This window comes from Piliocolobus tephrosceles, chromosome 14 (assembly GCF_002776525.5).
Source record: "Piliocolobus tephrosceles isolate RC106 chromosome 14, ASM277652v3, whole genome shotgun sequence".
Lineage (NCBI taxonomy): Eukaryota > Metazoa > Chordata > Mammalia > Primates > Cercopithecidae > Piliocolobus > Piliocolobus tephrosceles.
Window position 1 is genome coordinate 103,862,343 of NC_045447.1, and position 12,699 is coordinate 103,875,041.

At 38.2% G+C, this 12,699-nt stretch overlaps 1 long non-coding RNA gene across 3 annotated transcripts in view; it reads left to right on the forward strand.

Annotated features, from left to right (window-relative positions):
- Positions 1-12,699, forward strand: part of LOC111528534 — a 71,869-nt gene that overhangs the window by 30,149 nt on the left and 29,021 nt on the right. Inside the window, exon 4 of one of the 3 annotated variants that reach the window (XR_002727044.1) lies at positions 6,136-6,193. The exons of the other annotated variants lie outside the window; for them this stretch is intronic. This is a non-coding gene — a long non-coding RNA (uncharacterized LOC111528534). Of the gene's footprint in view, positions 1-6,135; positions 6,194-12,699 lie in introns of those variants that run through there. 3 annotated transcript variants of the gene reach the window in all.

Sequence of the window (12,699 nt, forward strand, 5' to 3'; positions counted from 1 at the left end):
TTCATTTTTTCTTTAGTTTTGTTTTCTTTCTTTCTTTCTTTCTTTTTTGAGACACAGTCTTGCTCTGTCACCCAGGTTGGAGTGCAGTGGCACAATCTCGGCTCATTGAAAACTCTGACTCTCTGGTTCAAGTGATTCTCCTACCTCAGCCTCCAGAGTAGCTGGGATTACAGGCATGCACCACCATGCCCAGCTAATTTTTGTATTTTTAGTAGAGATGTGGTTTCACCATGTTGGCCAGGATGGTTTCGATCTCCTGACCTCATGATCCACCTGCCCTGCCTTGGCCTCCCAAAGTGCTGGAATTACAGGTGTGAGCCATGGTGCCCGGCCAACATCATACATTTTTGTAGAAATGTTAGGCATGTTGGCAAACTTCTGGAGGAGATATTACAGGAACAAAGGGAGATAATTCACAGATTACTCTTATTCCTCCAATGTATAATGAGTAATGTGGTCTTGAAATCCATTAATATCAAATGGTATGCAGTATTTTAAAAATACTTAGTGTGGCTATCTAAAGAGTTGGTTACTATCCTTCAGTTAGATTGTTTTCTTGGGTTGGGTTCCTACACAGACTTTGAGACAATAATTCCAGTCAAGGGGTTGATCTGATACATGATACCCAGAAAGCCCAGTAGGGGAGAGGTGAGACAAGGACAGGAGGGAAGCAGGTAACCAGGGCTCTTTTGCTTTTGTTTGTTTGTTTGTTTGTTTGAGATGGAGTCTTGTCTGTCGCCCAGGCTGGAGTGCAGTGGCATGATCTCCACTCACTGCAAACTCCACCTCCCGGGTTCGCTCCATTTCCTGGCTTAGCCTCCCGAGTAGCTGGCACTACAGGTGCCTGCCACCATGCCCAGCTAAGTTTTTGTGTTTTTAGTAGAGACAGGGTTTCACCGTGTTAGCCAGGATGGTCTCGATCTCCTGACCTCGTGATCTGCCCACCTCGGCCTTCCAAAGTGCTGGAATTATAGGCGTGAGCCACCGTGCCCGGCCACTGGGGCTCTTTCTTATTAGATACTTCAGGGAGACTGTGGACCACACCTGATGTGACCCCTGGGACAAGGAAGCAGGAACTATCATCCTCCAACTGGCTGGCTGTGGGCTGCCTACAATGCTTCAGCTCTGTGGCTCTTCTGCTCTGCTCCACCTGAAGGCCAAGAGGAAGCCCTCGGGTGGAGCTGCAGAGGCTCGAAGTAGAGTAGAGAGGGGATATGGGTGAGCACCATAGCTGCCTGATACATATAACACATTAGGAAAATGCTTGTTTCATATAATTAAATACGTACATGGAGCGAATGCAGGGTAATGCTTGAGCTTTGAAGTTGGACAGTTAATTTAATTTGAAATTCCCCTCCTATTGGTACTGGCACTGTGACATTAAACCAGCTATTTAGCGGCTTCATAAATGGTAAAGTGTTCTTGGGATGTATAAATGAGTATACATTGATGAAACTCAGAGTTTCTGACCTATATTAGGTGTTCAATTAGCATTAAGGTATATTACTAGGAATACAATTGCTGTGGCTTAAGGTATGCCACTCTTCAAATTTACAAGGTAATTCCAATTGTTTTCCAACAATTCCAGTGGTTAAACAGATTTACATGACCACCAGAGGTTTATGGGAGTTTCGGTTGCTTTACATCCTTGAGAATTTTCAGTCTTTATAATTTTAAACTTTGCCTTAGGTATGTAGCAGTGTCTCACTGTGGTTTTAGTTTTCATTTCCTTACAGATTAACAAGGTTTATTGGCCATTGGAGTATTCACTTTTGTCATATGCCTGCTCAAATTTCTTGCCTGTTTATCTATTTAGTTGTATTTTTATTGATTTATATAAAACATTTATGTAGTTTGGATACCAGTATTTTTTGGTATTATATGTTTCGAGTATCTTTTCCCACTTGGTGACCTTTTCACTCTCTTAGTTGATGAACAGAACTTTTTGATCTTGAAATTAATCCAATTTATTAATCTTCTCCTTTATGTTCACTGCTTCCTGTCACATTAAAACATTTCTTCATAACAATATTGTGAAGATATTTCTCCATGTTGTGTTTCAGAACTTTCATTTTTTTACATTTTACATTTAGACCTGCAAATTAACTGGAGTTGATTTTTGTTTTTTGAATGGTGTGAGGTGGGTCATGTTTTCTTTTTTCTTCTGTGCAGATAACCATTTGACTCATCAAAACATATCATCCCTTTACTGAATTGCAGTTTCATTTTTTATAAGTAAATTAAGTTTATATATGTGCAGATGTGTTTCTATACTCCCTGGTCTCTTCCGTTCATGTATTTGATTTTCCTGGTGCCAATTCCTATACTTTCTTAACTAAGGTAAATTTATTATACATTTTGATATTTGAAGAAGCTTTCCAACTTTATTATTTTACAGTATTTCCTTGGCTATTCCTGGCACTTTATATACATATACATACAAATTTTAGGATCAGCTGGATAATATCTATAAAAATTACTTGCTGATATTATAATTGGAATAATATATAAATGTGTTGAATCTATAAATAATTTAGGGGGACCATTGGCCTGTATATACTATTGAATCATCCAATCCATGAATATGGTATAGCCTGCCATTTACTTAAGTAAGGCATTACAACTAACATCTTATAGCTTGTTGTGAGGCAATCTTGCTTCATTGGATCTATTTGCAAGTGTAGGATGGCTTATAAGTAATAGCTTACTTTAATTTCTAAGATTTTTGCTAGTATAAAGCAGTGCAATTGATCATTGCTAATTATTCTTGTATTCAGCATCCTTGCTAAATATACTTCTAAATTCTAATAATTTGCTTGTAGCGTCACTTTTATTTTCTACATACCCAAACACACTGTCTGCAAATAATGACAGTTGTATTTCTTCTTTTCTAATTCTTACAATTCTAATTTCTTTTCCTTGCCATATTGCACCAGTTAAAGCCTCAGAGATAATGTCAAATTGAAGTAATCCTTGTCTCCTCTTCATTTCAAGTGAGCAAGCTTTCAACTTTTTATACTTAAGTATGATGTTTGTTGTAGGCTTATGTACATACCATTTATCAGATTATGGGCATTCTTTTCTATTACCAGTCTGCTAGGTTATTTTTTATTAATTTTAAAATGGTGAACAGATGTTGAATTTTTTCACATGTCTTTTCTGCATCTAATAATGTAATTATGATGAATTATCTCTGTCATTCCATTAATGAATTACATTGACTGATTAGCCATGTTCCACCATTATTGTAGTCTTAGAAATTAACTCAGCTTTGTTATGATGTCCATTATTTTGATATGTAACTATATTTGGGCTGCCAGTGTTTTAAGATTTTTGCATTTATGTTTATGAAGAAGGTTGATCTGTGATTTTACCTTCTTGTAATGTACTTGTCAGATTTGATATCAAGTTATGTTGTTTGCATAAAAGAAATAGAGAATAATTTGGTGTCATTTCTACCTTAAAATTTTAGTAAGCTTACTGATGAAAGCATTTAGGCCTGAATTTTTTTTCTTGTGGAAAACAATTTTTAGTTGTTGATAAATTTTCTCTCATAGATTTAGTATTATTCAGAGTTTCTACGTTTCTTGTGTTAATTTTAGTAATTTAGGTTTTCTAGACATTAGTCAATTCCTATCTACCTTTTTCAAACTCATTTGCATGAAGTTTTTCATATAATCCTTTTGTTTTTTAAATGTATGTAGGGTCTGTAGTAGTATTCCATTTTTTAATTGCAAAATTGGTAATTTGTACATTCTTTTTCTTCTTGAATTTGTTTGTAGTTATTTTCTTATTGTAGTTATTTTCTATGTTGTTATTTTTTTGTTTGCATCTTTAGAAAAGATGAGAAAGTTACATGGTCTGGAGAGAAACCAGAGTATAAGTTTGAATATTAATTCCTCCCTTCTACTATCTGTTGATTTAATTTGATCTTCACTTTATAACTTTCAGTCTTAGACATTAAGCTCCTTAATTTCTAACATTATAATTTTATAATTATATGCATGTGAATACGGCTTTAGCTGTGTCTCACAAGCTTCACACTGCATTTTTATCACCATTGAGTTAAAAGCATTTCTAATTTCCTTTGTTATTGTTTTCTCTGACCAGTAGATGATTTAGAAGCTGTATCTGATGCTTCTGGTGCCAACATTCCATCTCCCTGTCTGCTCTGGTTTCAGCTGCAGCTGCAGTGAGCTCCTTTCTTGCTAACAGCCTCCCACCTTAAGTGTGAGGCATGTAACTCTGTACTTCCTGCTCCAGGACAACTTAGATTCTCTGGGAGGCTGCTTGACTTGTGCACCAATCCAGCCATCCAATACAGGGAATTTAACACCTCCAAGGCCACTCAATCCATGGTCAATTGGAGCTGGTATATAAATGTCTCAGCCTCCTCTCCTTCCGTGGTAAGTTCTAGGGTGCTTTATGCCTGTCATAGGTCCTTAAACAATCAAGTCATCTTTGGACAAACCAGATATTTTACATCATTGGCTTTCCCAGCTTCTTTGTCTGGATTTTCCCATTCTCTCATTGCTCCTTCCGGAGAGCACCTCCCAAATAGACTGTCTATACTATGCTGTCATCTCTAGATCTGCTTTTGGGGGAATTCAAAATAGAACTATTGTATTACTTAATTTCTAATTATTAGTTTTTTTTTTTTTTAATTAGTGATTTCTATCTGAATTTTACTGTGGTCAGAGAAAATTTCCTCTAAAATCAATACTTTTGAATCATGCTTATATAGTATCTGTTCCAAAATACTTAACATTAATATTTAAAAAGAATATATAATGTAGCTGATGTGGCAGGTGGTGGTATTTTTAGTGGACAGAGGAAAGAGATTATAAGTAGAAATGGTCAAGGGCAACTTCTTTCTTGGGTTGTCATTTGGGTACTTAAGTGTGTCCTGCCATCTTTGCAGCTGAGTGATAAAATGGGGCCTGGAGGTGCCTCTCTTCTTCAAGATGTCCTCACCTGGCTGGGCGCGGTGGCTCAAGCCTGTAATCCCAGCATTTTGGGAGGCCGAGATGGGCGGATCACGAGGTCAGGAGATCAAGACCATCCTGGCTAACACAGTGAAACCCCGTCTCTATTGAAAAACACAAAAAACTATCTGGGCGAGGTGGCGGGCGCCTGTAGTCCCAGCTACTCGGGAGGCTGAGGCAGGAGAATGGCGTAAACCCGGGAGGCGGAGCTTGCAGTGAGCTGAGACCCGGCCATTGTGCTCCAGCCTGGGCGACAGAGCAAGACTCCGTCTCAAAAAAAAAAAAAAAGATGTCCTCACCTTTTGGAAGCTAAGTGGGAATGGGTGGAGCTCCATATAAAGTAGGCAAGGAGCAGGCTGATGCACGAATGTTTTAATGCAGGCCTTAATCTAAGAGTTTCTCAAGGTCACCCATGGTGCAGCTACATTCACAGTCAAGAGAACAGATAGGGATTTGTGGCCAGTATTTCATGTACCAAGAGTGACGATTTGTCTGTAATGCTTTGTGTTCGTTTCCGTAAAAGAACCTAGTATGACTCTTGGTGGCTTTGGTAAGAAGCTGATTGTGGACAGAGCTGAATGCATAATTTATTCAGAACAAAAGGAAAATATAGACACTTTTACAAAATACATGAATAAAAGTGCCGTTAAAAGTGCTAACATACCATGTTTTTACATTTTTCCATCGTCTTTCTCTTGACTTATCATGGTGTTTTCAAATGTGCTATTTAATGTCATAATAAGTAAACACTAATTACCATTGTTAATTATTAGCATGCATTTTACCATTCATCTTTATATAAAATTGGCAGTTGCATTTTGTAGCTCATACATGCATATATATTTCATTCTTACCAGAATGGCGGAAATGCTGCACAAAATAAAGTCAATTGCTTTTATTTCATTTCATGATATGCACACATTCTACCAACTCTCTACCTTCGGCTGACTAATGAGTGAGAAAGCACTCAAGGAAAAGAAACGTGGGTTGCCCTTTCCTTCCTTTCCTCCTAAGTTATTATTTTCAAAGTATGTGGTTGCCTAACATAGAGAGGTAGCTCAGGTAAGAAGGGACAGGATAAGGTGTTTTGGTTTTTAGGTTTTTTGTTTTTTTGGTTTTTGTGAGACGGGGTTTCACTCTTGTTGCCCAGGCTGGAGTGCAATGGCAAGATCTCAGCTCACTGCAACCTCTGCCTCGTGGATTCAAGCGATTCTCCTGCCTCAGCCTCCCAAGTACCTGGAACTACAGGTATGCACCACCATGCCCAGCTAATTTTTGTATTTTTAGCAGAGACAGGGTTTTTCTGTGTTGATCAGGCTGGTCTCTAAATCCTGACCTCAGGCGATCCTCCCGCGTCGGCCTCCCAAAGTGCTAGGATTGCTGGCATGAGCCAAGGCGCCTGGCCGGTTGTTCGGTTTTTTAAAGGTCAATGGCTTCCGTCTGAATTTCAAGCGAGCCCTGGTTTAAACAGATTACGTGCAGCTTCTCGGGGCTGTGTGCGCTCCTCTTACTCAGTGTTGAAGGGAGTGAAGACTGGACTCTACTAAGGAGGGAAGACATTTTTAGGGTAGAGAGGTAAAAATTTCTTTCTTTTTCTTTCGCTGTTTTTCCTTGGTGGTGGCAGTAAGTGTACCTCACACACTCTGTGTGTCCCTCAGGGGCCTTTTATTTTTTTAAATCTCAAGGAAGTTATGGGCTGTGCCTGGGTGTGGGCAGAGAGCTAAGGCCCAGCCGGCAGGGACTGTGGGACTCTGGAGCTGCCTCCATTCCCTGTGGCCCCTGACCTTGGCATAGCCCCTGCCCCTGCAAGCCAGGGCTGCACATCCCACCCTGACTGAGGAGTGGAATCAGACCAGACACTGCTCCTCTCCCTGACCTTTCAGATGGTCCTTTCAGCCCGGAAGGGAATGTGTTTCCTTCCACCCTGCTTCTTAAGCGAGGGACCCACGTTGGCTGCCTTGGTTTCCTCAGCTGCCGCTCTCCTATCCTGCCGAAGCTGCTCCTGCCTCGATCTCCCCACCAGGTTCCTCTCTCTGTGCATGCCACCGGCTGCCCAGTGCAGAGTTCTCAGCCCCACCTCCTGGACCCTGGCTTTGTCATGGATCACCACTTCCTCTCCCCTTAATGGAATCCTTCCCTGGGTCTCAGAACTCTTGAGCGCCTGGTTTTCATTCTTCCTCTCTGAACACTTTTGCGTTTTTCTCCCCAGTCAGGTACTCATAATTCAAATTTCTATCCTTGGCTTTCATTTCTAAGCCACGTGCAAAACCTGCAGGTATAAAGAAAAAAAACAAAACAAAACACTTTTTTGGTCAAATATTTTAACATCATATCTGATACTAATTAGCAAATAACTTTCCAGAAATATGTAACCTGGTACGCTGTCAGCAGCATAACTTCTAATTCCAAAGTTAGTTCTGTCAGTATACATTTAGATCTAGATCTAGATCTTTATCTAGATATAGACATGCACATACAATTTCCCTTAGTACTAGTCATTGGAAAGATCATTTCTTAAGGTTCCATCGTTATAGATACATCTACAATTCTCCAGGTAACTCATTTTTGCAAAGGATCAGGTGCCTGTGCACAGGGGTTTGGCAAGTTGGTAAAGTGAGAAGACATTCCAGGCAAAGTACACAGTGCATGCAAGCCCCTGAAGCTGGAGACAGCCTGCTCTGATGGGGACCGCGGGTAAAGGGAGATGGATCTGCAAATGGAGACAAGGCTGAGGTCATCCCGTGCCCCTGATGGTACTCTAAGGAATTCAGATGTTAGTTTCAGTGACAAGAACCATTTGAGCATTTTTAAACAAGGGAACGACTTGAAAGAATTCATGTTAGAATGTAGATTTGATCTTTTTAAGGGCACAGAGAACTCTCAAAAGAAAACTCATTCGGGCAGCAGGATATTTAAAGGAGATGTGACGAAGGCCGGGCACCCCAGCAAAAAGTGACAGGTCAGGACACAGCCAGCAGGGTAGTTTTGTTTAGGTCTGGGCAGACTGGGGCAGCCAGTAGGGAGTGGTTGCTGGATAGTAGGGGCTGGGGAATCGCAGATGGAACAAGTAGAGGTAATCCAGTATCAAATGTAAAAAGCTGTATTGAGCTTTGTTGTTTAAACAGAGCTTGTTTTTTTCTGTATAAATGCTAGCGATGAATTTTGCTTAAAATACTAGTTTTTAGATTTTGCATGTTTCTATACAGCTGCTGCCCACGTGACCTTTTTTTGTTCCCCTCCCTCCCCTGCCCACCTCGAGTCTCCTCTCCCTTTCCATCTCCTCCTCTCCCCTTTTCTCCACTCCTCTCCTCTCCTCTTCTTACCTTTGGTTTTGTTTTTAAATATTTTATCTTTTAAAGAAAGCATTGGGTTTCTGATTGCAATTTCTCCTAAATCCACTAGGTGGAACTAAAGTATGCGATTTTATTTTTCCCATACCATTGCGACATGTTTCAAATGTAAACTGGCTCATATTAAATATGTGTTATCTTACTACAAAAGTGGAAGATATTTATTATATATCCTTTTGGAAATAGCAAAAGTCAGAAAAAGAAACTAAAATCAAAACCTTCATAGTTAACCACTCTTTCTCTGAAATTTATTTTAAATTCATATATTTTGTAGTTAATAGGCATCACACTTAAAAAACCGTTTAGTTTCCTATTTTACCTACCACTGTATCCTAGACATTTTTCTACATTATTCTCAAGAATTTAAAATTGTAATATAAAATTATAATTGCTGTATATTGTATATACCTCTATATCTCCATAGATATAGCAAAGGTTTTATAAATAAGCCATTTATTGTCATACATGTATGTGTTTGCCCACATCTCTGGCCCTTTCAAAGACAGATTCACAGAATTTTATTTGAGGATCAAAAGGAATGGACATTTTTAGGACTCTTGATCTGTTGCAGTGTTTACAAAATGGATGAAGCACGTATCTGCTTGTCACAGCTGTATCTGAGAGGTCCTGCCTCTCCCTCCCACGCGCTCTCTCCCCACCACCCTCCTCGCCAAATCTAGATCAGTGTCTTTTTCTTGTTAAGCAGTCTTCGTCTCCTGACTCTACTTCCAAAGGCGTAGTGGTAAAACAGCTTGGCCAGATTCCTGGATGGACGCTGAGGTACTCAACCAAAGTAATTTTTCTTCATTGTGAATTCGCCAAGTGTCATTAATCAGAACAATTTTTAAAAGTAAGAAGAAAGGTATTGGCCAGCAGATGGCGCCCTAGAGTAAAAACAGCGGTAGATGGAGAAATGTTGATTTTTCTTGCCATGATTTCTCTCTAAGCAATGACTGGATTTGACATAAGTGTGCTGTAAGGAAGTTGTTAAGAATTTAAACAGCCAATGCTCAGAGTTAAGAAAACGCAATGGTTTAGCAGGAATCCATCCATGGGAGTACACAAAGTTGAAAATGTTCAAAATTGAACACTTGGCTGTGCTATATTTATGCTCGCCGGCTTAGGTAGGAGTTTCAATGCTTTCTTAGTGAGGACCTGAGAGCAGTGATGAGTGGAGGTCTTTATTCCTAGTCAGGCCTCCTCAGTCTCATATTTTCTGTCTTTTGTGTGGCATTGTTCCTCCTACCGTGACCCCAGGGCTTATACATGTACTAAGTAGAAAATCTAAGATCTGTGCTTACAATATGTCTTCTCTGTAGTACAGGTATTAAAATTACAATTTCCCTTCTTAAAGGTATGGTAGGATGTAATAAAGGAGCACTATGGAGCTTTAAAAATGATGAATATGTCTAGACTTTCACTAGTAACCATGATAAAATAAGTTTTATCAGATCATCATTGTCTAGAGAGAGATATATAGAGATAGACGGATAGAATCTGTATATCAACATCTGTGTAATATATGAACCACACATACTCATTCTAGGTTTTCTCGTTGTTCCCGGTGGCAATGGTGATCTGATAAACCTATTTTATCACAGTTACAGGTGGAAGTCTAGACATATTTATCATTCTTTAAAGCTTCATAGTGCTCTCTTTTGTGGCTGTTTTACAAAATCCCTGTTGGTGAGTACCCTTGCCTTCGAAATTTGATTATTACAAACTAGCAAATGAAAATTTCCCAGTGCTTGCTTTTCTGTGGTTTTCTAGTTTTTTGAGGTATAATTGATATGCAAGAAACTGCATATATTTAAAGTGTACAATTTAAAAACTTTTGACAGAAGTACACACCTATGACTCAATCACCATAATCAAGACTGCTGACATAACCACACCCCCAAAACTTTCCTTGTACCTCTTTGTAATCCCTCCTTTCTCCTACTTCCATGGCCAAGGAACCACTGATCTGTTTTCTTTCATTATGAATTAATTTTGCTCTTCTAGAATCTTACATAAATGGAATCATACAGTAGACACTTTTATGTCATCTTCTACTTTTGAGATTTGCTTATGGTTATATGTATTAATATTTCATTCCTTTGTGTCATTGTGTGATACAGCACATTTTGTTTCTCCTTTCACTTTTTGATGAACATTTAGATAGCTTCTAATGTTTTTAGCATTTACAAAAAACTATTGTAAGTGTTTGTGTGAAAGTCTTTGTACAAACCCATGTAGGTTTTTTTTTTTCCTCTTGGGGGAAATGCTTTGGCATGGGATCATATATTAAGTGCACATTCAACTTTTTTAAAAATAAATTTTATTGTGTATATTTAAGATATACATGACATTGCAGGGCACATATAGTCAGTAGAAAGGGTACCGTACTGAAGCAAAGTAACAGGTCCATCATCTGACATAGTTACCCATTTTTTTGTGTGTGTATGGCAGGAACAACTAAAATCTACTCATTTAGCGTGAATTCCATACATAGCACGATTTTATTACCTATAATTCTCATGTTCTACCTTAGATCTGTAGACTTGTTCCTTCTACATATCTGCTACTTTGTATCCTCTGACCTACATCTCCCCATTACCACTCCCCCCCCCCCCCCATGTCTCCCTGCCCCCCTACCCCCCACCCATTGCGCCTGGCAAGCACTATTTTGTTCTCTGTCTCTGTATACTTGCATTTTTTTTTTTTGATATAGAAAGAAAAACATTACATCTCACTTACATGTAGAATCTTTTTAACAACGTGAAACATTTAACCTTTTCATAAATCAACAGAAAGTTTCTGATGACGGTTGTACTATTTCACATTTCCACCAACAGGAGAGTTCCAGCTCCTTTACGGCTCCCAATATGGGGTGTGGTCAGTGCTTTTACATTGTATTAGGTGCATAGTACCCTCTCACTGTAGTTTTAATTTGATTTTTCCTATGACTAATGGTGTTTCATTTGTTTGGTTGCAAAACATGCATCTTTTTTGGTGAAGGATCTGTTTAAATCTTCTGCCCATAAAAAAAATTAGGTTATTTGGTTTTTAGTATTGAGTTTGAGAGTTTTTTATATTTACTGAGTAAACTTCTTTATTGTATATATGTTTTGAAAATGTATTCTCTTAGTCTATGGCTTGTCATTTCATTCTCTTGACAGTTTCTGTAAGAGTATCCTTTGAAGAACAGTTTTAATTGTGATGAAAGCGAATTTATGAAGTTGTTCTTTTATGGATGTTGTTTTTGGTGTCATATTTAAGTAATCTTTGTCTAAGCCAAAGTCACAAGGTTTTCTCCTATTTTTTTTTTTCTAAATTGTTCTATAATTTTAGGTTTATAATTTTGGTCTATTAACAATTTTGAGTTCATTTTTTATGGAGCAAAGTATGGGCCAATTTTTCTTTCTCACGTATGGATCTAAACTTACTCCAACATAATTTTCTGAAAAGACTATTCATGTTTTCACTGAAACCACACTGTTTTGGTTACTGAATTTTTATAATAATTCTTCAAATTCTTTATTGTGATTCCTGTCTTCATTCTTTTTTCAGGCTGTTTTGGATGGTCTAGGTTCTTTGTATTTTCAGACAATTGATTTTTGTATCTTGTATCCTGAATCTTGTTAAACCACTTATTACTTTTGTAGAATTGTATATTTCATTACCTTTTTTAACATAGATAATCATGCTTCTGTGAATAATGATAGTTTTATGTTTTTCTTTCCAATATAAATACATTTTATTTATTTTTCTTATCTTGCTACACTGGCTGAAACCTCAAGTATAATGTTGAATAGAAGTTGTGAATGTGGACATGCCTGTCTTGGCATGATTTTGAAACCCAACCCAGTAGCCCCATAGATAGTTTTGTTTGTTTGTTTTGTCACAGAAATTGACTCCCTGGTCTTAAAGCTTGAAACTTTTATTTGTTTTATCTGAGATCCTTCCTTGGAAAATGGCCTTCAGGCCTCTCAAAAAAGGTGTTGAAGAACTGAAACTCTATTGTTTTATTCATATCTTGTTTTTGAAGTTTGTTTGCTTCTGTGGAATTTTAGTTTTTATCATATATATATATATATAATATTTTAAGGGATTTTTAAACAATATTTTTGTCTCTTTCTGCACATTATTCTGTAATTCGTGGGATCCAGTTACATGTATACTAGGCTAGTTGACACTCCTATAGCTGATAGATGCTTTATACATTTTCTATTTTTTCCTTTCATTTTGTTTTATTTTGTATGATTTCTTTCTTTGTCTCTCCCTTCCTCCCCTTCCTTCCTCCTTTCGTTTACCTTCCCTTCCCTTCCCTTCCCTCCCTCTTTCTTTCTTCCCTCCCTCCCTCCCTCCCTCCCTCCCTCCCT